The 25,475-nt window shown below is 40.1% G+C and overlaps 1 protein-coding gene across 2 annotated transcripts in view; it reads left to right on the top strand.

Moving 5' to 3' along the window:
- FAM160A1 (family with sequence similarity 160 member A1) overlaps nucleotides 1-25,475 on the top strand; it is a 205,110-nt gene that overhangs the window by 78,795 nt on the left and 100,840 nt on the right. The window contains exon 3 of one of the 2 annotated variants that reach the window (XM_036241787.1): nucleotides 11,155-11,265. The exons of the other annotated variant lie outside the window; for it this stretch is intronic. The gene's annotated coding sequence lies outside the window, so the exon portion shown is untranslated. The remainder of the gene's footprint in view (nucleotides 1-11,154; nucleotides 11,266-25,475) is intronic. 2 annotated transcript variants of the gene reach the window in all.

The raw sequence follows: 25,475 nt of genomic DNA, 5'->3' as shown, positions 1-25,475 counted from the left end.
AATATTTGCAGTGGAAAGACTGTACTTGAAAACTATAATTTTCATAAATTATTACTCATCTCTGCAGTCTGTAGTCCAAGTTTGATAGCTGCAGCGTATTGCAAGCTAGATTTTAGCAAAACAGAAAGACAGAGGGCTGTATCTATAAGAGTATCATAGGAACTCTGTGTAAGAGTGGGTTCTCCCGACTTTTATATATGCCTTTTAATTTGTCAATAGAGATTTCCATCCTGGGCCATGTTATTTTTTTTAATCCTCACTCAAGGGTATTTATCCATTGACTTTTAGATAGAATGGAAAGGTGAGAGGGAGAGAGAGAGAAACATCAAGAAAGAGACACATATCGATTAATTGCATCCCGAACGACCCCTACTGGAGCCGAGGATAGAACCTGTAACCCAGGTATGGCCCTTGACTGGGACTGAACCTGCGACCCTTTGGTTTGTGGCTGACGCTCTAACCACTGAGCCAAACCTCCAGGGCCATGTTAGTTATTTTTAACCAAATATTATAAACGCTTGTCTGTGTGAAGCTTTCATTATCGGACAGTGGCCTATTAGAAATAAATAAGAGTCTTTCAGAGAGCTATTTTCTCTCTCTCTTTCCTCCTCTTTCTGAGGGGTGACAAGAAAGAGCACAACAAAGTGAGTCAAAAACCACTAGCCCCCCACTCTGGCCCCAATGCTGACTGCAGCCTTCAGTGGTGATTCTAGTCCTAGGCCATTGTGGACACAGGTACAGCGGCCCCTCTAACCTACCAGCCCCTACCTGGATGAAACTCATGAGGTGGTTTAAGAGAGATTTGTTGGGTTTAGTTGTATTGACCTTAGAGGTGTACCCCAGAGTGAATTGCAGGAGTCCCGGACTGAACTCAATCTCCATTTCTTCTTGATGAAAGCATGTCTCTTCTTTCTCTTGGAACCATATGGCTGTTCTGTTCTCTGTTTAGGAATCTCCCCATGGGAAGTCAGTAGAGATTTAACCAGGTTGAGTGAGAAGGTGGTCACAGCTGGCTGCTGTACATTCCCTTCGGTATCCAATTTTCCAGTCCCCTGCCTCTCCGCCTAATGAGAAATAAGCCAGAAAATGGGACAGAACAAAACCCAAAACCAACACCATAAAACAAGTTTAAGATGAATTTCATCCTTTGGCTCTCTGATCTTCTCATCTAATCATTGCTGTTCTAGCAACATCGTGTGCTGTGGGATAATGTGTGCTATATCGATAAAATCAATTTATGTGTTTTCACTTTTTAAAAATGAGAGCTGGGAGATTTGTATGCTCATATAATTCTACAGTGAAAGTTTAAAATGAAAAACATATTGCTCTTCTGCCTTCCCTTTGCACTGTGATCTTTAACATCACCGTCAAGGTGTGTGTGCACTTGGTTTGTGATCACTTTAGCTGTCTGGTGTTTGTGGTTTTCTCTGAGCCAACTCTTGCAGCTAATGAACATGATCATTTATACAGTGTCACTGCAGTATAGGCATGTTAAATAATTGATTGGGCCATGGCAGGTAGAGAATGGCAAATGTGGTCCCTTTGTTGCTATGGTAATACATTTGGTTCAAGGGGACTGTTTGTCATTTGGATCTCATGGATCTGGTGCATGTGACATAATTGCCTGTGGTTGAGGCATTTGGAGGGGAAAATCAACTTAAGAGGCAATGGCATTTTGAAGCAAATTAATATATATTTCAGAGAGTTCTTGGGCTTACATTGTGGAGTGAATTATTCTTTTTTATTAAAAGGCTCATTCGTAGCTAATGCATCAGCATAGAGAATGAGCCAAGTGACAGATTTGTTTACTTGCTAACGTGGTGGGATTTGATCATTTATTGTATAAAATGGTTATTGTGTGAGGTTTACATTCTTTCCTCTATTATCCCAAGGAGGTCTCCCTTTAAGTGAAATTAATGCCACATTTATTAGGGATCTTGGAAGGAAAGGGCAACATATTCTCTCTCTTTTATTCTCCATTAAAAAAAAAAAAGTCCTAAGTCCTTAAAGGTAGGGGCTATATTTGTGTAGTCTTCCAGCAAATATTGAGCATTCAGCTAGGTGGGGTTCCTGTCCTCAGAGGTGAGACGCTAGTGGACCAGGCCCACTTATCTCTGGGTTCCCCCCTTAGCACTATCCTTTGCCTTATACAAAGCTTCCTCAGTAAGTACTTGATATACTTTTTAGAATACTTCCTCCCCAGTATCATCTCTTAATATGTGCTTTCTCCGCAGTGGTTTATTAATACATTTGTCAACAACGAACACATAAGTGAAAGCTGAGGTAACATAAGCACATGTCCTTTCACTGATCCACGATCTTCTTTCCTTCACGGCTCAGCTCAGAGTCCGCCTCTGCCGCGATGCCCACCAAGCCAACAGCAGTCTCGCTTTGGATATTCTACTCAGTTCATGTGACATATCTTCTCTTGTTTTCTTATGTTATCACTTTTTCTTGTATTCTTGTTATACCTCTTAGATGTGTTGGGGCAGAAAAACAGCTAAAAGTCAGTGGTCAAATCCCAGTATCTTTCCTTTATAGAGAAGGGTCAGGCCTATAGGAATGAAAAGATAGCTGGTCATTAGAAGAATCACAGTTGGTATCCAGGTATCCAGACTCCAGGATTGCTTCTCTTTCCTCTCCTCATTTCTGAGGGGAAGCACCAGTGAGTGCCATGCTTTCGACTTGGCGTACCAGGGGGTCTGGTGACCACGGGATAGTGAACACGAAGGCTGGTTCCAGGACGCACTGTGAGTTAGGCGTACCAGGTTCTGGCAAAGTCGCTTCCTCATTTAGCGTTTTCCCACTCTGATTTAAATTCCTGGGGAGAATCTTTGATGCACTCAGCCCATATTTGTAGACCAGTCAGTAAAGGTGGAAACCTAGCTCATGTCACACAACAATGGCTGCTAGGTCCCACCTTTGAATTAGAGGTGCTGGGGGCAGAGAAGAGCCTGGGCAGATACTTCAACAAATTGAAAATCCCCCTTGAAAGTTACCCAAGTCCCTAAAATGTTATTTGTCATTTGTTGCATAAATGTTTTGAAAATGTTTCTTCATGGCACAATGAGGAATTAAATCCATTCAGTTCATTTATCAATTTCATCATATAAAAATAATTCAGAATGCTACCTTTTCCTTGAATGAGCTCTTTTGGGGAAACATAGTGGGTGAGAAGTTAAGGTCTAAAATGCTTTAGTATAATGTCCTGACGATCAAAATGTGAATTTTTAAGCATTAAAAAAATTTGTTCATCATAAACCACATTTCTTTTGATTGTGCTTATATCCTTCCCAGAGAAATTTAGAAATGAGTAACCTTGAGATGTTCAGCCCTCAGAAGGTTTACTAGCTTCAAAGATTCTGATTTTTATTTCAAGGCTGCAAGAAAATACTCCATGAAGTTTGTTGTGATTCACTGCTTATCACCTTGAGCTATTGCCACTCAATGCCAGGCAGGCATTGAATCTTGTACAATGAGAGAAGAGCATAAAAACCTTGCAGCTGAAAACAGAAGCCTACGTGTGTTCTCCCAGGTGTTTCTCCTAACACGTTGAATGGACCAGGCCAGTGGCTTTAGAGCAGAATTTTCCTGCTCACTCCACCCCCATGAGAAAGGGATAGCAGCTTGATGGAATGGCAGCTGCTTTGAGCCCAGGGCTTCTGGTGGCTGGAGGAACAGCTAACAGCAACAACAGTTTTGAGCTCAGCCGAGGAGTGGTCTGACGAAGAGTAAATCTAGATAAATTACCCTGTGGCCTGTTAGAGTGCCCCTGACTCCTTCTCCAGGTTTGATTTATGCAGAAGTACTTGTCTGCTGCTGCTTTTAAATAATTTGCAGCAAACACATTTTCTGTGTTATGTGCAGACTTGAGAGAGGCACCGAAGCAGGTAGCTAAGAAATACACATCGACCGTGTCTGCCGAAACCCACTGTCTTTCCGGGTGAAATACAGAACTCACGTATTTAAACCAGGAACATGAAGTGGAACAAACTGGGTTGCAAGCCAGATAATAACATCAATGATAAATGGAAAGGGACCCCAAAAGTATTCCCGAAAGGCTGGCCTGGGATTGGAGGCCAGGCCAGGAGGAGGTGGGTGCCTAGAAAGGTCACATGCAATGCTCATGCATGATTGATGCGGCTACTTATTTTGAATGTCATTTTCTAAATTATGGATTTGGGGGGCAACAAAGAGCCTTTGCTTTATGACTTTTCATCATCGTTTTTTTGTTGTTGTTGTTGTTTGCTTTGAGAGGGCATGGATAGTCTGGTGTGTGTTTTTCTTCCTTAATGAACATTTATCTCAAAGAAAAACCAGCCTCATTTGTGTTTGTTTCGATTTTTAAGAAGTGTTAGAGTTTCTCCCCCCACCTCCTAAAGAAGCTATCACTGGTGGCAAAGGTATGACAGATTTTGGACTTTACTGGGTATTTCACTTCAGGGAGCTGCTTGAAGATGTACATTACGTAGAACAGGGGAGTTTCCTCTCCAGGTTATTTCCTTTGGCAGCTTGCATCTGTAAAAGGCGTCTTGAGCCTTTCTTTGCAGGCTCATATCTTTTCTCCCTCCAGTCTGTTCAGTGAGATCCTACAAGGCAGCCTGGTGAGTGACTCTGTACCCCTCATGCCTATTTCACAGGCGGGTGTAGGTTCCATAACTGCCGTATCTCTGTTTGCAAAGAACAGAGATCACTCCTGTGACCTCAGGTTGTAGGGTGTTTATTGTTAGATGCTAGGCAAGGCAGGGCTTCGGGAAAGGCAGGGGACGAAGGGATCTGGACACCTGGGGGCTGGAATCAGAGGCTATGTGGGTTCCCACTGGTTCCGGGAGCATCTGCGGCACGTCTTCCTGGGAGCATGCACTCACTGGTAGCCCAGCTACTCTCCCAGTGGCTGGTCTGTCTTGGGACCTGTCTGCTTCACTGCCCTACAGGCTAGCTTTACTCCCTGGTTCAAGTGTCTGAGAGAAATTGAACGGTTGAGTTAATTAACCGTCATCTCTGGGGTTAAACCATGTCCTACGTTGATGGCCAGTCTAGGGATTAGTTTCCACCTTGTTCTGTTCCATTTGACTAGCAGGTGTGTGTGTGTGTGTGTGTGTGTGTGTGTGTGTGTGTGTTATACAGAAAATCATTGTCTGAGGCTGCCTTTAAGCATTGAATGGGAATATTACCTACTTCCTTTAACAGGGTTGTGGACAGGAAACACACCACAGCAAGATGAAGAGTACACTCTCATGTAATGTTCACGAGATTCCAGTAAGGTGGTGAGGTTGTCATCCCTTGCTGGAATTTGGAAATTGGGGCCAAAGAGGTTAAGTACTTTGCTTAAAGTTATAGGCGTAGGAGGCAGCAGAGCTGCAATTTGAAGTCAGGTTTATTTGGCCCCAGTAGGCCATGGCTTGTTTTTTCACTTCTGAGTTCTTCAAAGATGAGGCAAGGTCATGTGGCAACTTGAAATAGTGCTGGCCCTTTCTTGTTCTTGGAGGGGCTGGAGCTTTTTCCTCGTGCTTGATGACCAGGATAGCTTCTCACTTTTCCATCTCAAGGGAAAGATCTTCTAAGAAAGATTCTGAGTTTTCATTTACTGAAAAGAAAGAGTTAAAACCCAATGCTTAGAAATTGATACTGTTCTCATTATAACACAACTGGACTTGGGATTGGGTCAGAGGGTCTCGAACTGAGAGGCGTTCATCTGAATTGAGGAACACGAGAGGTCAACCTTCCTGGAGTAGATTCTATCAGTCCAGCTCATTTCCCCTTCACGGGTTCTGTACACGAGTTCTCTTCCTCGTTTGGGTTTTGTGATTTCCCTTCAGCACATGGAGCCTAGAGACTATGGCCAGGGCAGTGGCTTGGCAACTGGCACACAGTAGGCGTATGATACATGTCTGTTGGATAACTTGGCGGCCACCTTCTTGGTGAGTCACTTTTCTTCATGCAATAGCCTCGTCATTTCTCTTTGTTCAAATTTCACCAGTCCTGGAAGAGAAGGCAGGCTTTCTGGTACCTGTGAGGGGAATTCTTTGGAATTCTGTTTGGGGTTCTCTAGTGGGCACTGTTCAACCCTGTGATTCTAATGGTTTTTAGTCTTGTAAACCATGCTTTGAGAAAATAAAGACGTTTGCAGTTGCCAACTCCTCCTCTTTCCTGCCTTCCCCTTCCCTCTTTTGACATTACCTCTTTGGTAGTGGTATAGTAAGCAACAGGGTAGATTTGGGTGCCAGACCGAGCTCTGTTCAGTCCTCTGCTCTGACATGTTCTGGCTGGGTTACTTTGGCCAGTTTCTCAGTCTCTCTGAGCGTGGGGCATGTAAAACAGTTCTTAGTACAGTTCATGGCACATGGTAATGACTCAAGAAAAGTTAGGTGCTGCTAATGTTATTATAATGATAATGACGATAATTGTTGCTTTGTCTTCTCTGGACTGTTGATGCTCTTTATTCCCAAAGGAGGAGCTCTTAACTTTGAGCTGCAGCAACACAATAATGGACAGCAGCCTTAATCATGGTCTTTTTATTTATATTCTGTTGTCATCCTAGAGTTTGAAGCGTTTCAAGTGTTGTAAAGCAAATTTTGAATGAAGATAATTATCATGTTTCTAATGTAGTTGGGAGCTGAGGTGTTTTAATTAATGATCTGCCAGCAGCCCTTTCAGTGAGGATGTGATTTCTTTTTTTAAGACCTCCATCTACTTGGTCATAATTAGGGACATTTGGAACACGCAGGCATAATATCTGCTGATTTGTACACTTTCATTAAGCAATCAGGATTGAATGACCCAGTGACCAGGCTTCCAGGGGATCAGGTTCCAATTTTTGAGAGGAGGAGCTGGTTGTGCCTTTTCTTCTCCCTGCCCGTTTTCCATCTGCGCCCTTGTTCACATTCGGTGTTCATCTAAGAGAGGGCTGCGGTCTGCTGTATGTTTTTTCGAGGCCTTGGTTTCTACAGACTTCCTCTACTGACGTTCCTCCTCTTGCTTTGTGAACCAATCCAGCTAAGTCCCTGTGTTAGAGAACATAATTTTCATATGGCTCTGGCTGTTTTGGGAGTGATGAAGGTGATTAATAGTGGAAATGAAATAGGTGAAGTTAGAGCCATGAGAAGCAGAAGAGAGAGGGAGAAGAGTAAAATAAAAAACGTGAGAAATTAAACAGGATTGTTGATTTTATATCTAACCCCCATTGTTATAGACTCTGAGCTCCATAAGAACAGGGAACATGTTAGGCCTGTTCTGTGTTATATTCCTTGTAGTTAGCACAGACCCTGGTGCAGAGTGGAATTTGTTGAATACATTAATGAGAAAATGGAAGCCCATTGATACTTATGGAAATTACATTGCTCTATACAGGGACAGAGCCTGGGCCAGAATCTGGACCTCTAGGGAATGAGGTAAAGAAGGCAAGAATTAAAAACAACAACAACATAGGAATCTATATATTAAGAATGTATAAGAAAGTTGCAAAATAGAACATGTAAATTTCACTTGCTGGTAATTCATCGGGGAGGAAGGTAGAGGGTGTGATGTGTGGCACTGCATAATTCAATGCTGCTATTTTACTGTTTTCAAAAAGCAGAGGTTGGGCAGCTGCATAACAATTTTGCTATTGTTTGGTCTATGTTTTCTTAGTATTGCCCTTTTATTGATTAAACTATGATGACTTTTCAAGCTGAGTCTCACTGTGTTTCTCCCTTTTCCACCTTAGGTTTATAATTAGTGTGTTGAATTGCCATTAATTTAAAAATGTTTTTCTTGCTATTAATGTAGATTATGTTATTTCTAATCCATTTAGATTTGTCAGGTCCTTTATACAGCAAGCGGATTGAAACCTAGTATGACAAATGTCCTTAACAGGATTTTGAGTTTTAGGCCAGTTCCTCATACATGCCCTCTGTTGTGGCTAGTGGGGTGGATTTCTGGGATAGGGGTGGAGTAGGGGGGACAGATATTTCCTTAGAAGTAGGAGAACACAGATTGGCCATCAGCCTCCTTCCATCCTTCCTTTTATAGCTCAGACCGTATATAGGTCATTGTGATGTGTGGTGAGTAGAGATTTCCTTAGAGGACGGCGGTGAGGACCATCTATCTTTCCTTATTAGAAAGTACCTGTCAGTGTTTTACCTTGGTGATGTCTTCCTGAGTGAGTGCAACACTGTGGGCTGTAAGAGAACTGTAGCCTCAAAGGGATGGGGAGAGGTCAGTACTAGCTGCTCAATAAAGGGCTGGAGCACATATATGAAGGAACCACTTTTCGGGCTGTTTGGGATGGCAGATAGGATCTATTTCCTTTAGCTCACCGGAACACACATTATGACTCGAATTATGAAGACACCTAGACATATTAGTTTTGGATATCCCTAAAGTATACCCATAGACCTATTTATCAATCCATCTGTAATTATTTATTGATCATGTACCACGTGACCAGGCCTGGCCAGCCCTGGCTCAGATAGAATAGAAAATTTGGTGCAGGGGTTTTTGAACTGTCACTCTGCTTGCGATTTAGGTTGTTAGGGAAAGCCCATTTACCCTGAAATCAAGACAGATGGCCTCTGGGAGTTCTGAGTGGAACTTCATCTGTTTCCTCTGTCATTTTAGAGAAGGTGCCGCACTTGTACTTTGAGCAGGGGATTATGCACAATCAACAGTGATGAATGTGTGAGCATTTTTAATTAGTCTTCAACCCTCTGTCAAATGCAATCAGAAACCCTCTATCAGAGTAGAGATTTATAATCAATAATTCATCATCTTCTGAGGTGGATATAAACCCATTTGCTTTTAGCCTGCAACTTAAAATACCTGCTTTGGAGAAGTATTATTTAACTACGCAGATCTTTATAAACCAAGTACTATATTTTGAGTATGTAGACTTAAATCTCAAATTGCAGATTGCTCTGATTAAGTGTAATTGTGTGAATTAAGTTGTCTCTTGCTTTCACTCTGCACAGAGAAAACCTACCAGCAGACAAAACTGTGTGAGAGAAAGCATATCAGACTGGCGTCAAGGAGATCTGAGTTCCAGGCCTAGCTTTGCAAATCAGTGAAAATAAAAGAGCATTGAAATAGTTGTTTTTTTAAAATCCTCACCCGAGGATATTTTTTCCATTAATTTTCTTTTTAGATAGAGTGGAAGAGAGAGAGAGGGAGGGAGGGGAAGAGAGAGACAGAGAAACGTTGATTGGTTGCCACCTGCACAACCCCAGGGGTCGGGGATTGAACCTGCACTGCAACCAGGGTATGGGCCCTTGACCGGGAATCAAACCCAAGACTCTTCTGTCTGCGGGTCGACACTCTGCTGAGCCAAACCAGCCAGGGCAAAATAGCTGTTATTTAAGTCCTCATTATGTCATGTTAAAGTTGTGTTACTTATAATAACACACTAATAGTAACAACCATTTCTGGACCATTTGATAAATGCTGTGTGCTGGGCTGCAGTGCCGTACCTTGGAGCAGGCACATGAAGCCAGCACCATCTCATTTATTCCTGCGTCTCCCCGTGCAATGGTTACTGTGAAAAGGCCACCTCTATGTTAGCCTGAGAGTTCTTGGTGGAAAGACTGATCTTTGTAGGCCAAAGATTTGAAGATGTCAGTGAGGAATCGGTAATTATTATCCAAATAAAGATCATTGGCTAGAATACAGTGTCCTACAAAGATGAACTTTTGTTTGCCTTCATGGGTCTGACAAATTCTGCAATCAAAGTGAAATTGACAAATTAAAAATTTTAATTTAACTACAGCCAAACAAATTCTCCATTTTGATCTGTTAAAATGATTTTCTTTTCAAAAGTGAAATTCTAGACAATCCAAGAACAAGGTTACTCCATTGTCTGTCAGCAGCATTAGTGAGCGTGTAGAAACGGGATCACTTTCATGCCCACACCAATTGTTAGGAGTGCAAATCGACACCACTTTTTGGGAGCCCACTTATGTCAAAAGCCTTCAAGTGTACATACCCTTTGAGTTGACATTTCTACTTCTGGGATTTTAACTGAAGGACAAAACCAAGTATATGCTCAAATGTTTAGTTTCAAAAACATGTTCATTGTCCACTGTTGATGACATGAAATACCCAACCATTAGCAGATTGGTTAAAAAAACATATTTAATGTTAAAATATATCATTAAAATGGCATGTATTGTTAAGCAAAAAAAAAATTTATGCAGTTTAAATAGCAGAACGTGCTGTGTGAGCCCATGAACTAGCAAATATACACATATAGATTGATATTAGTTTAAAAGTAGTATATCTGGGGCTTAAAATAGTTATTTTTGTCTGAGAGAGTGGTTTTATAGATGTTTTTCTTTTTTTGCATGTCTTCATTAAACATTTCTTTTCTGTAATGAATCTGCATTGTTGTTTTTTTAAAAAACATTTTTTCTTTATTGATTTTTTTAGAGAGAGGAAGGGAGAGGGAGAGAGAGGTAGAAACATCGATGAGAGAGAACATTGACTGGCTGCCTCCTGCATGCCCCCCACTGGGGATCAGGCCCACAAGCTGGGCATGTGCCCTGACCCGGAAGCGAACCGGTGATCTCTTTGTTCATGGGTTGATGCTCAACCACGGAGCCACACCGGCTGGGTGAATCTGCATTATTTTTATGATAAAAAGAAATTAGCAGAAGAAATATAAACCTTTTAAAAATAGAAATTCCCACTCAATCCAAGGGCTAGAAATTGCTTACAAACCTGAATTTGTGAGAAAATGAAATTGTTAGGAATGTGCACAATTTTTTTAAATCTTAAGATAATCTAGTATGGCTAACTTGCCTTTATTCATGTTGCTAATTGAAGAGATCTTTGAGTTTTTTGACTCCGGATTTAGAAAAATTTCACTCTGCTTGTACTCAGAAATCAAAAGAAACTGAAAAGAAAAAAAAAAAAAAAGGGAAACTCTGGAGACCGGCCTTTTCTCCTCCAATAATTAAAATTAATACCAGTGACACTTGTTAATCATAGAAATTTAAAATGTACAAAAACAAATAAAATCAAGTAAAACACAAAAACAATCTTACTTTCTAGAAGTAACCTCTGTTAACATTATTTTGGGTTTCATCCTTCCAGAATTTATATTATATATACATATGTGTGTGTATATTTGTAATCACACACAGACATATACGTATAGTGTTTTCTCACTTGTTTATTTACCAGGAGAGGACAGTCTACCAGACTGTACAGTTCAGTGAGCACAGGGACCATGCCTTGTTGGACATGTCAACATTCCCAGTGCAACAACAGTGTCTGGCACCTACCAGGGATTGAGTGAGTATTCATGGAACAACTACATATATCTTGACTATCTTTCCAGGTCAACTTGCACTCCCGTTATAAATTATTCATTAGTTATTATCCTAAAGATTGACTAGTTGGATCAAAGGGTATGGGTATGTTTCTCACTTTTTATAGTATTGCCAAATGTCCTCCAGAAAGGGTGGGCATTTTATATTCCCAGTGAGACAATACAGTGCCTGATCTCACCTACACAACTGGGATTATGGACCTTTTTATTTTTTTGTTAATCTTCACTTGAGGATATTTTTTTCATTGATTTTTCGATAGAGCGGTCCATTATCTACCAACATAGTCAAGATACTGAACAGTTCCAACACTACCAGCATCCCTCCTATTGCCTTTTTATAACATGTTACTTTTCTTCTGCCTTCCAGTTCCCATCTTCCCATACATAACCCCTGGTAACCACTTATCCATCCTCCATTTATAAAATTCCGTCATTTCAAAATTTTATATAAAAGGAATTATATGGTATACAACCATTTCAAATGGACTTTTTTCATGCAGCATAATTCCTTGGGGATTTATTCAAGCTGTTGGTGTCAATTACTCATTACTTGTTATTGTTGAGTACTCTTCCATGGTATGGATGTACCATAATTTGTTTAACCACCTGTTGAAGGAGATCTGGGCTGATTCTAGTTTTTGGTTCTTACAAATAACAGCTGCTGTTTGTATACAGAGGTTTTTGTGTGAACCTAAATTTTATTTCTCAGAGATAAATACCCCATGGGTCAGTTGCTGGGTTGTATGGTAGTATATGTTTAGTTTTTTTTCAGAAACCACCAAACTGTTTTCCAGAGTGGCTATACCATCTTACATTTCTACCATCAATGTAAGGGTGACCCAGTTTCTCTGCATCTTTACTAGTGTTTAGTGTTGTAACTTTATTTACTCTAATAGGTGTGTAGTGATGCATCATTGTGGTTTTAATTTGTATTTCCCTAATAGCTAACAGTGTTGAATATCATCTCATGTACTTATGTGCCTTCTATATATCCTCTTTGGTGAAATGTCTGCTCATGTCTTTGCCCATTTTCTAATTGGATTATTATTGTTGTTTTGTTTTTACTATTGAATTTCATGAATCCTTTTATATTCTAGACACTAGTGTTTCGTTTGGTATGTAGTTAGCAGATATTTTTTGCCAGTCTTTATTTTTTTCATCTTCTTCATTTAGGCTTTTATAAAGCAAAAGTTTCTCTTTTTGAAAATTTTGATGAAGTTCAGTTTATCCATTTTTCATTTTGTGGAACATGCTTTTGGTGTCAAGTCGAAGAACTCTTTGCCTAGCCAGCGTCGATTTGATTAGTTTCTCAGAGACACTCTAATGTTGATCGTAATTTTTCAACCTGAGATAGCTGTGTAGGATTGGGTTGAAACAGTCTAAACTTTATTAATAACTAGACTTTTGTCTTTCCCTTTCTCATATCTTTAGTTGGGGACTATCAGGGCTTCCCTTTTATTTTATGCTCTCAAGAGCTTTCATAAAATGTTGTAATACTTCTTTAGAATGGGTACATCTGAGTTCTGATCATTTATCCTATTCACGGTCTCTTTTGCCAGTTCTTCTACGGTTGATCTTATTATAGCATGTAAAAGGAACTCTTCATCCTCACCACCAAGGATGGTGATGAATGTGAAAATGGGGATTCTTGGGACTCATGTACTCCCTTAAAGGGGTAAAGGGATTTTACTGAGTCAGCAGCTGCAAACCTGTTTTATGTTTTATAGCACCCTTTAGGTCAAGGTCATAGTGCAGTATAACAGCCAGGTGGTTGATTGTGAACTCTTTAGCTAGATGGCCGAGTTTTTCATCCTGGCTCTTCTTACTAGCTGAATAAGCAGAGGCCTCTTAATCTCTCTTTTCTTTAATTTTGTCATATATAAAATGGGGTTAATAATAGTGTCTACCTTGTAGGTTTGTTCCAAGGATTAAGTCATTCCATGTAAAGTGCTTAGAGCAGGGTCTGATAAGCACTTAGGGTTGTTGTTAATATTTTCAATATTACAGCTCTTGTGTCCATATCACCTCGGGTGCTTGTTAAAATGCAGATCTCTGGACCTGCTGAATCAGAATCAGGTTAGACCTCCAGGAACCTGCATTTCAGCAAGAGTCCCATAGGGTTTTAGAAAGGCCAGAGTTTTTGAACAGTTGTTACTTAGGCTGTCAGTCATTTCTATTTCTCCACAGTAAGTGACCCCTCTGGTCTTGTTTTTTCAGTGATGTGGTTGGTGCTTCTGCCAAGGCAAATGCTTTTTCTATAAGAGCTCTCCTAGTGTTGCCAGAGACCAACCAAAGTTTCTATACGAATCAAGTCATGGTGGTACTATATATCTGTCGGATTCAGTGGCATGCCTGCTTGGGGAAGCAGGTGTGAAACCATAGGGAGTTGCAGAGTCTGTGGTAAACCAGAGCATGAACACCATACCTGAAGATCTCCAAATGAAAATAATAGTAATAAAAACTAAGTCTATGGGCTGGATTTAGTATTTCATTGCCAATTTTAATTGTCTCACATAGGTTTGGATCAGCATCTTTGGAGTGGCTGTATAGGAGGCTATATTTGCAAATCTGTGTGAATATTCTTGTAAATGGGCTGCTCAAGGACAGTAATTTTTTATTTTATGTTTACCAGCTTGTCTATTATGAATTACTGTCTGGTGTAAATACTGGAGATTAAACTCCAAGGATAACTGTAGGCTGTGGACATAGCAGTACATGCTTTTTAAAAAAACACATACTCAAAAACACTCTGCAGGACTTCTCCCATAAGCGGTGTCACAGAAAGACACAGAGGTTCTCTCCTCGAGAAACTTAAATGACATTTCTTCTAAACAAGACATAACTCTGCCTGGAGATACCCTTTTAAGCTAGAGGCCAGCTCTTGAAACAAAATTGGCTTTTAAAAAATAATACTGTGGGAGTCCTCTCAACTAATCTGAGTGGTTCTCTGGATTTCCAGTTTTTTCTACTCTGGAAAGCACACTGACTTATCCTCACTCCTTGGTGTGTGTGCTGTCTGATGGGCTATTTCCAGGGTACTCCCGAGGGCCATCCCTCTCCTCCCACTGCTGAGTTGTGTGCATTGTTACAGTAATTATACAGTTTTATCAAATAACATGTAAACTGATGAAGTGTATGTATGGAAAGAAAATTGTTCGTTTCTATGCAATTGAGTTCTTTGGAAAGACTTTAGATAAAGGCAAGTTGCTCTAAGAACTTGCTGTCAAATTGGGTGCGGAAGGAAGAGAGAAAACTCTAAAAGACTGGGAAGATGTTTACAATGTAGAATGATTCCACACTTAGATTGATTCACACTGAGATTTTTCTCAACTTCCAGTAGCCAAAGTGGAAGTTATATATTATACATTATGAGTATGGGTCAAGCAAGAAAAACAACTTTGAACTTCAATCAGTTGACCTGTAATTGCAGAAATAGCTTTGGTCTATGTGAAAATATTGGCAAATAAACTTACCTTTTTATGATTCGTGATAAAATAAGGTATTTAAAATAGGTGTTTAGGTAATTTTTAATGATTCCATGCCTTAAATGACATTTTCTATTAATCTACTGACCATTATCTCAATTGCAATAGGATTTCTGCAGTTGTTCTGTTATATGTTGACAAGATTGAGTAGCTGACTAAGACAAGTCTTCAGCCAAGTTGGGGGCAGGGTGCAGGGAGGTTCTCTTTTTAGGGAAAAAAATTCTCTGAAAGCAGAGGATCTATAAATACCTTAATTTCCGTATTGAAATTTGAAGTTTGGCTCTTATGTTATAATATAGCCCTGTCTGGTTTTACAACTACTGAAATGTCAGCAATTGTACATTTGGTAAAAATCAACATTGTTTTCTCTTCCTGTGAAAAATTTTTTATATAAATGATGCTCATTATTCAATATAAGGTGATGCAAAGTGATTTCATTTTTCAAGTTCAAGGGTATTCAGAATACTGCATGACAGTAAAGTTGGGTATAATAAATTATCCTTACTTTAGACATGAACTGATAAATTGTTTTATATAAGATCTCAGTGATAAAAATATGAAGTTTAGAAAATAAAAGATATAAACAGTCTACTTATCTGGCCCACTCCGTTCTATTCTAACTATATCCTCTGGTGGTCCTGCTTTCCCAAGTCCGGCAGGCCGCCACGCTGCTCAGGTCATATCCAACCAACTCAGGGCTCCAGGATCCGGAGCTTCTGTGGCCTCCTGGGCCAAGCATCTTCCTAAGCAGTGATGTTGAGGGTAGAATAGGCAAGACATTTTGGAGAAACTACATGAACTTCTCCTTGTACTGACTTTGGCTCAAGTCCATGAAGGAAGTAACATTTCACTAAGACTGTCCTTAAAGAAGAAAATTTTCTTTTTGGATGTATATTTATATCTCCCTAATTGTAACCAATGAGTCAGCTGCCCTTGTGATCTGTGGACTATCAGATGAAGCTAGTATTGCCACTTTTCTCTAGGGTGTTCATCTCTTCCATTAAGCTTTTTTTTAAAGCATTTTTAAAAGCACACCAAACTGGTTTTTAGACCCTCTCTTGCCTTTGCAGCAAAGAACTAGACAGAGATAATCACTCATTACCTGCACATCATGGTGCCCAAGAATGTTTGTTGAATGAATCGAATGACTTTACCAGTCTCAACAGACATGGCTTGTATTTGTTCATAACTCCAAGTGAAGACAGGCATTGTCAGTTTGGTTAAGAAAGCATTACATTGAGAGTGGGAATGTTAATGCAGGCATAATGTGGGAAAATTGTCTGGCATGAGCTGGTAATTGGACTTTAACCACAGCACATGCACTTTTTTGCAGTCCTTTATGTTTCTTCCTTCCTTCCCCCATGAGCGTTCCTGCTTTTGACGCTCATGTCTGTGTCATCACCATTCAGTAATGTTCTTTAAGCTCCTACATGCTGGATAGTGCTGGGTTTTGTCCCTTTTAATGAGCGTGCATGTTTAAGTTGAAAGATTGGCTTTTATGCAACACTGCTTTGTCTTGGAAGGACTAATCTGTGAGTACACAGGATTTTGGCATATTCTTTTTCTCAGTTCAGTCAGCTAATTAGATCAATCACATATTTTTGTTGGCAAGCTCAGGGTGCCTCTTTAGAACAAGGGATAAATCAGCTTGGCTTTGTGCTGGGAGATGTTATCAGACCTGGGCGGTCTGTCAGGATGAGCCATTAGTAGGTTCTTTATCTTGATTCTATAAATAGCCACTTCCTTTACGCAATAGGTGTTTGCACTCTATGGTTCCTTGCTAATCATTTTTGTCACTTACTGTAGTACACCTTTTCAGCCACCAAACGTTGGCTTAGACAGAGTGCAATGCTGGGTGATGCTTTGTTTTGTGCTACTATGGGTTAGGTTTTAAAAAATATACTTTACAAATAAGTCATTGCACTAAACATTTCACAAAAGTTATAGAAATCAAAATAAAAAGAAACATTTCTTGTCTGGCCTTCAATGGACTGTGAAATGTGACTTCTTTCTCCTCCCCTTTTTTTGCCCCCAGTATTCAAAGCGGTATTTATTTATTTATTTATTTATTTATTTATTTATTTATTTGCCCAGCTCTACTATCTCTTTGTGCAACACCTGGCCAGTCTTTCATCACCCCACCACCTCCGTCCCTCTCCCCCTCCCTCCCTCCCTCCCTCTCCCCCTCCCTCCCTCTCCCCCTCCCTCCCTCCCTCCCTCTCCCCCTCCTTCCCTCCCTCCCTCTCCCCCTCCCTCCCTCTCCCCCTCTCTCCCTCCCTCCCTCTCCCCCTCTCTCCCTCCCTCCCTCCCTCTCCCCCTCTCTCCCTCCCTCCCTCTCCCCCTGTCTTCTTTTGCCTCATTCCAACATATGCTACGTTTATCTGCCAGGCCAATTTTCTCACATTCATTCCTCTTTTGCCCTATAACTACTTTGCTCAGAAACCTTTATCAGCTCCCAATTGCCTAATGAACTAGGACGTAACTCCCTTGCTTGGCTCTCATGGTCAAATCCCATGCACTCTGTCAGTGGTAGCTCCTGTCCTCTTCTAAAGTAAGTCGTCTGCCCAGGGTAAGCTTGCTCCTCCCCCTTTCTACAAGATGGTGCCATGGTTAAGAGTATGGGCTCCGGGGGCAGATTAGCTTGGGAGCAGATTCTGATTCAGCCACTTACCTTGAGCAGTTAATCTCTCTGTGGCTTAAATTTCTTATCTATACATTGAGCAAAATTGATAGTTCTTCCATCATAGAGGTGTAGGTTGTATATGTATCTGACTTGTAGGAATATAGCAAAAGTGTGAACTATCAATGTATTTTACTTATGTAGTCTAAAATGTCTTTCTAATAATTATATAATGCTTACTATGTGTCGGGCACTGTTCTGAACCCCACATTTATATGGATTTGTTTAATCCTCACAAGAACTCCATGAAGAAAGAACTGATATTAGTCCCATTTTATGGATGAGAAAGCTGAAACCGAGAGAGTTTGAGTGACTTGCTTAAAGTCACATAGTTGGTAAGTGGCAGGGGTAGGATGTGAACCTAGGAAATCCAGCTCTAGAATCAGTGCTCTTAAGCACTATTGCATGACCATAAGTTCTGCTTGTGGTTCCTCTCCAGGAATCTCCTTGACCACCTGGTTCATAGTGATGTCTCTGTTGCAACTCCCAAAGCATGTAATAGGCAGAATAAGTTAGTAATTGCTTAAATCCTCATTGTTTTGTATCCTTCAGTCCCATATATATATACTAAAAATTCCTTTGATTATAAAGTTATTATAGTAGTTTCCCTTTATCCACGGGGGATATATCCAAAACCCCCAGTAGACGCCTGAAACTGGATAGTACCGGACCTCATATACACTATCTTTTGCCCTTCACATACTCACCTTTTTACTTAAAGGAAGAAGTTTATGGCTTCTCTTTGGCATATTTGAATTGCCAGCATCACTACTCTTGTGCTTTTGGCTCATTATTAAATAAAATAAAGGTTACTGGAACACAAGCACTGTGATATAGAAGCAGTCACGCTGATAACTGACATGACTGCATAGTGGCTAACGGCAGGTGCCGTATACTGTGTGGAGACCATGGACAAAGAGATGATTCACATCTAAGGTGGGACAGAGCAGATGACTCAGGACTTCATCATACTACTCAGAATGGTGTACAATTTAAAACATCCGAATTGTTTATTTCTGGAATTTTCCATTTAATGTGTTTGAACCGCAGTTGACCTCAGGTAATTGAAACTGCAGGTAAGTAGAACTGCAGAAAGTGAAGCTGTGGATAAGGAGAGGCTATTCTTCATGGTAAAATAGAGAATTTGGAATATGGAAACGTCAAAGAAGAAAATAAAATGCACCTGGAGATAACTGCGATTCACATGTTTTCTGTCCTCCTGATCTTATTCATAAATATTATACATATACACAGGACAATCTAGGTCATATATAATTATGGTCATGCCATGTATATAATTTTGTATTCTGCTTTTCTTCCTTAACATTATAGTGTGAACATTTGTCTGTGTCATTACATATTATTCTAAATCACCATTATAATGAATACAAACAATTTAATTGTTTACTTAATCTGTCTATAGTGGATATATTGTTTACTTCCAATTTTTAAATGAGTAATAAATATTTCTACAATTAAATGGGTCATAGGACCCTGGCCTGTTTGGCTCAGCAGTTAGAGCATAATCCTGTGGACCGAAGGGTCTTGGGTTCGATCCCTAGCCCTGGTTGAAGTCATGCAGGAGGCAACCAATTAGTGTGTCTCTCTCACAATGATGTTTCTCTCTCTGTCTTTCCCCCTCTCTCTCTTCTGCTCTAAAAATCAATGGAAAAATATCCTCAGGTGAGGATTAATAACAAAAAAAAACATGGGTCATAGGTCATGGCTTTACAAAGGACTTCTGGTATTTGTGCAAAATTGCCTTTCAAAGATTTATTGTTTTTTACTAATAATGTTTTCATTAGTCATTGCTAATATGATAGATGATCTAGGGCAAAGGTCATGGCTCAAACTGCACTGAACCCAAAGTACTTTTAGTAATAAGGACATGGTGCTCCATGAGTACTTCTTTGGCTGATTTTTCAGTAAAAATATGATAGGCTTTGTAGAATTCTAGGCTCTAGGAACTGGAGGAGACTGTACAAACCATTTACTATAGCCCCATGGTTTGAACATAAAGAACATGAGATGCAGGTTAAGTAACTTGTCTAAGTTCATATAACTGGTTAGGAACAGGAAGATTATTAGATTTCTGTTTTTCAAACTCATTGATTTTTCACTATGAAACACTTTCTCATTTACTTTAATTATTCATCTGCACATCCCTCCTCCATCTGGCTTCTTGGACAGAACTGACCCAATTTGGAAGTACCACTTATGACCACAGAACAAAATAATCAATGTTTGCAGTTCTTTGGGGCTCATCAGACTGTCCAGATTTGTTACCATTTAATTCTTCTTTCCCCACTTAGAGCTTCCCATTTGCCAGTGTTTTTGATTCAGATAAAATAGGAGTATGAAGATGGGGACCTGAAATATTGCCTGTCCCTCTGTGAGGTTGTTTAGGGCTTTGCGCTTGGAAGTCGGGTTCCTTGGGCGTTGTGGGCCTCAGCAGTAGCTGCAGTGTCTGGCTGCGTGGCCTTTCTCTTCTCCTGCCATGGTGTGGAGAAAAGTAGTGTTCGGAGCTCATCCATGGAAGCTGGCCCAGCCTGACTGAACCTTGCCCTGAAACCAGTTCTTAGAGCCGTCACTTGAAAGTCACTTTGCTGTACAGACGTTCTCACTGCCCTCCTTGAATTTTCTGTGAAGAGCACTTGGTGTCTCAGGGAGAGCTGGGTAGCATGGGTTAATATTTCTGTATTTTAGTATTGTGGGATAAAAACAAAATGCAATGACTTTTTGCTGTTTGCAAAGTATTTTGATATTGTGATGATTGACCTACACAAAGGTTAGCAGCTTCAAGGCGGGAAACGCACGATAAAGTCACATCTCACCTTGAGTGCCAATACAATTGACCAAAATTATCAAGGCAAAGTTATTTCCTCACTCTCTTTAGTCTCAGGATAACCTACCTTTATCACCCAATCCTTAACAAAGAACTAAAGATGTTGTCAATTGATTACAAGAATTATCTTGATAGATTAGCATTTTCCTATAAAAAAAGAAAAAAAGAAATCTGCTTTGAAAACCATCTCGCCTTTGGGGAAAGGTGAATGCCTGAATATTGAATATGCTTTTGGATGAGAAGCTTAGCAAAGATGCTTTTTAAAGGTGATCATGTCCCACTTATGTTTCGGGAATATGTTACTATTGTTTAACTATCTTGGGAATGATAGGTAAAACCATGTTAAAATTTTGGCAAAACAACCCTCTTTCCCTTTCTTTCATTTATTCATTCATTAATTCACTCAACCAAAATTTCTCAAGGGTCTAGTATGTGCTATGTTAGGCATTGGGGGTACAGCAGTGATCAAGATGTAGACCTTGCTTTCACGGAGTTTATTGTCTTGTGGGGCAAAAAGTGAAGTCCATCTGGGAAGACTTCCTACTGGTAGAGACTTGTAAGCTGAGACCTGGGGAATGAGAAGAAATCTTAGCTGCCCAGCACTGAAGGATATGCCCACTATGAACAGACCCGGAAATGCCACAGGAAAGTGGGGATACACATAAGTCATGTTAAAGAGGAGGGCCATGAAAACATTCAGGTGTAATTATAGAGTCCTCATCTCAAAACCAAAAACCATTTCTGTTATTTTAGGGCCTACACTTGGTTTTTCCTGGTAGCCAGGCCTCATTAGCAAGGGGGAATTCAAAGTCTCAGGTTACAGTCACAAAAAACATTCTTTTTGGTCCCCACTTCATCAGCGCCAGTAGCTCTAGCTACTTTGTGCTTGGCCACTTGTTCCTTTAGTTTGAAATCTGCCTGGTGATTCTTTCTCTAGGTTGGCAGATCTGATTAGAGTAAGTAGGTTATTTCAACGCAGAAACCAGGAGAAAATTGTGACATGCTTTTGTGCAGTGGTGCCATTGATGTTGGCTGTGTCCTGTCCCCTGAAGAGTTATCATAAAGGACTGCCGGCCCTCAATTGCATCCTACGTGGTGTGACAAGTGGCAGAAGTACCTGCAGATACTGCACTGGAGACTGTTAGAAAGAAGGTCTCTCTGAAGCAGTCAGGACGTACTTCTCTACTTTCGTGTGTAAATGTCTCCAACAGAAAAGCCACCCTTTGGGGCAGGCCGCACACTCACAGAAGCTAAGGCTAAAATGCCAAGATCTCAAGTTCTTTGACCTTTCTTAGACACTTTTCTCCCTCCAACAAAGTTTTCTGTCGAAATCTAGAATATAAATCTGGTAAAAGCAATTGACACCTTAGGGAGTTTTAATTTTCATTATTTTTTAAATGCCTGAGGCAGTGCTTCTCCCCAAACCATTTGGGTTCTGGCAGGCATGGATGGAAAACTAGTTAATGGCAAAAGCTCACTTCTGTTAGTGCTGCAGCGAGGGAGACGCTGTGCTGAGCACTTAGGCTGGTGTCACATGTAATCTCCCTGGCTGCCCTGGGGTAGGCACCATTATGATCAGCTCTATTTTGCTGACGAGGCATTCGGCTTAAAGAAGTTTAATGTCCTGACCAAGGGCACATGGTTAGGAAGTGATGGGAGTCGAATGTGAACCTGGGTCTCCCTGACTAACCAGCCAATGCACTTAATCGCCGATCTAGTGGGATCTCAGCACTAGATGCCTAGGTATTGTCATGATCTTCCTGAGGTTACACTTGTGGTCAAAGTCAGCACCAGGATTGGACCCAGGAATTCCTGACCCCTGGACCAGTGTTCTTTGTGCTATGCCATAGTGACAACTGCTTTGGAAATATCAGAGTGATATTTAATAGATGAGCTAGTTTCCTGGAAGCACATTCCCTTAAAACAAAATGTAGCATAGGACACATGTTCTTCTTTTCACATAGCTTAAGGTCATGTTTATGGTTAGGAAGAATTCACATCATTAAAATGTCCATACTACCCCAAGTAAGCTATAGATTTAATGCAGTTCCAATCAAGATACCAATGGCATAGTTCACAGAACTAGAACAAATAATTCAAAAATTTATATGGAAACTCAAAAGACCCCAAATAGCCACAGCGATCTTGAGAAAGAATAACGAAGTTGGAGGAATCACACTATGTGATATCAAACTAGACTATAAGATGGTCATAGTAATCAAGACAGCCTGGTACTAGCATAAAAACAGACATATGGATCAGTGGAGCAGAATAGAGAGCCTAGAAATAAACCCACACCTTTATGGTCAATTAATATTTGACAAAGGAGGCAAGAACATACAACGTGGTAAAGATAGTCTATTCAATAAATGGTGTTGGGAAATTGGACAGAAATGTGCAAAAACAAAACAAAACAAAAAAAACTAGACTACCTCCTTACACTTATTCTTGTTTATACACAAGAATAAACTCAAAATAGATTAAAGACTTAAATGTTGGACTTGAAACCATAAATATCTAGAGGAAAACACAGGCAGTAAAATCTCTTGTAGAAATATTTTTTCTGATGTATTACCTTGGGAAGGCAAAAAAGAAAAGCAAATGGTACTACATCAAATTAAAAAGTTTTTGCACAGCAAAGGAAACCAACAAAATGAAAAGACAAACCACTGAATAGGAGAACATATTCACCAATGATACATCTGATAAAGGGTCAATATCCAAACTTTATAAGGAACTTATAAAACTCAACAGCAAAAGAACAATCCAATTAAAAAATGGGCAAAGAATTTGAATAGACACTTCTCCAAAGAGGACATACAGATAGCCAATAGACATGAAAAGATGCCGAACCTCACTAATTACCAAAGAAATGCAAATTAAAACCACAGTGAGATATCACCTCACACCTGTCAGAATGGCTATCATCAATACATCAAACAAGTGTTGGCAAGGATGTGGAGAAAAGGGAACCCTCATACACTGTTGGTGGTAATGTAAATTGGTGCAGCCACTGTGGAAAGCAGTATGGAGTTACCTCAAAAAATTAGACCCAGTGATTCCACTTCTAGGAATATTCTGAAGAAATCCAAAACGCTAATTCAAAAGAATGTGTGCACTCTAATAAATTCAATAAAAATAAAAAATTTAATAACATTTGAAAAACATAGTTACATCTTAATTTGCTTATTTAAATTGTATACAAAGTAATTGCAGTAGATATACAACTGAATTTATGAGCTGCTCCTCACATATGCAATATGAAAAGGAAAACACAAATGTTTGAATCAGCATTTTGGGTGTAACGCATCTTCCAGTAGATGTTAACATATCTCCTCTCTTAGAGCTACTATGATGAATTGGTATATATTAAATGGCTAATGTTTAGTGTTTTTGCTTTGCTTTCTTTTTACTGGTGGGATGATCAGTTTTGTTCACGTTTCTAACACTGGAATTACCAATTGGATTCCTTTGGCATAGCTAGACTTGTGTAAGCAGGGAGAGTGGCACATTATGGTGGTAACTATGACTAGTTGACCTAGTACTCCTTATAGCTCTTCACACCATTATTTTGCAGATTCCCGAGCTTAATTTCCCTAAAAGTTGGACTCATGATAGGTACAAGTTTCACGACCCTGTTCTGTTGACCTTATGATAAAACAAATAAACAAAGGGACATATTCATGAGGGACTAGAATGCAGGGAATCACATCATATTTTTATCAACACACTTCTCACTTGCTTAGGTGAATCATTCCCTGTGTCACCTCAGATACAGTCCTATGCAAATGTGATATCAGTGAAGCAGCCCCTCTTGGTGAAGCTGTTTCTAGTTCCCTCTCCTGACCATGGCTGCAAATGGACTCCTTCTTTGACCCATTTGGTCCTCCCAGTTCTAGTCCTTCTTGTTAGCCATGTGACCATTCACTTTTCTCTAAGCTTTAGTTTCGTCATCTGCAAAATGGGTATGATAATCCCTACTTCACTGAGTGGTTGTGAGAACTAAGAAGATAGTTTAATGTGGTGCCTCATACACAGAGAGTGACCAATAGATAGCAGCGCTTCCCACTGATGGTTGTTACTATTGCTGGCCCAGGCAAACATCTCCCCTAGTGAACTGCCTGGGACTGGGTCTTATTCAATGCACCACACGGCACATCTTGGGCAGTGGGTAAATGCTTCTTGAATCACCCATGAATAACAGAAGGTGTGACCCCTGCCCTCAAGGAGACCAGAGTCTGGTTCTGAGATAACCACAACACAAAGCAGTAACGGTGCCATGGGGAGATGTAATTAAACTAAGAGGTTTAGAGAAGAAAGATATATTAATGGGGCTGGTTTAAGGCAGGCACTTAATAGGTATTCCACATCATGTTTCTGAACCAGGGAACCAAAGGTTTTGGGATGATGAATTTTTTTGCTAAATTATACAGACATGATACATTCAGCTCTGAATTCTACCCCCCTAAACTTTTAATGACAACTTGTTCTTTGAACTGTACATGTGTCAGGGATGGGCAAAGTACTTTTTTTTAGACCAAGTAGGTGGAATTAGATCTGAGGGCATTTGTTTAATGCATCCAGCTCCTTTTGACACATTTTTTTTTTTTAACCATTTGCTGAATATATCATCATTTATACTGGGTGTTAGGCTGAGCATGTGATACTTTCATAAGGTTGGTTGTAGCTAGTGTGTAGATAATTTGAATCATTTTGCTTTCTAAAAAAAATTGTACTATATAATTATTCTGTTGAATGACTTTGAAAAAGTTTCTTCCTCCAGAGTGAGAGCCAAAGTAGAATTATGTTTTTTAATCACATATTTTTGTGCTAGCATGTTCTGCTTTGTGATTCTCCCCCCATCACTTGAGCTAGGTTTAGAAGAGAAATCACAGGGGGAGCTGTTCAGTTGCTTGTTTGATTCCCCCAGAGGCACTGGCTCTTTGATCTTCTGCTGGAGTAGCTCCTCTGATCTTTCCTTCCGCGAGGTGTTTGTGTCTGTGCACGATGGATGTCTCACCGACCCAAGCAAATGGAAGACTATTTCTCCCGCCTTTAAATGTGTTGCTTTCCCTGTTCTTTCAAAAGCACACTTTTCTTGGGTGAGAACGTTTTAGCGGCATTTGGCATCAAATCAACAGAATTGTGGGCTTGAATGGAAGT

The sequence above is a fragment of the Molossus molossus genome, unplaced genomic scaffold, assembly GCF_014108415.1.
Source record: "Molossus molossus isolate mMolMol1 unplaced genomic scaffold, mMolMol1.p scaffold_m16_p_4, whole genome shotgun sequence".
NCBI classification, from domain to species: domain Eukaryota; kingdom Metazoa; phylum Chordata; class Mammalia; order Chiroptera; family Molossidae; genus Molossus; species Molossus molossus.
The sequence above is the reverse complement of the archived record's forward strand: the minus strand, read 5'-3'. Positions and strand labels throughout refer to the sequence as shown.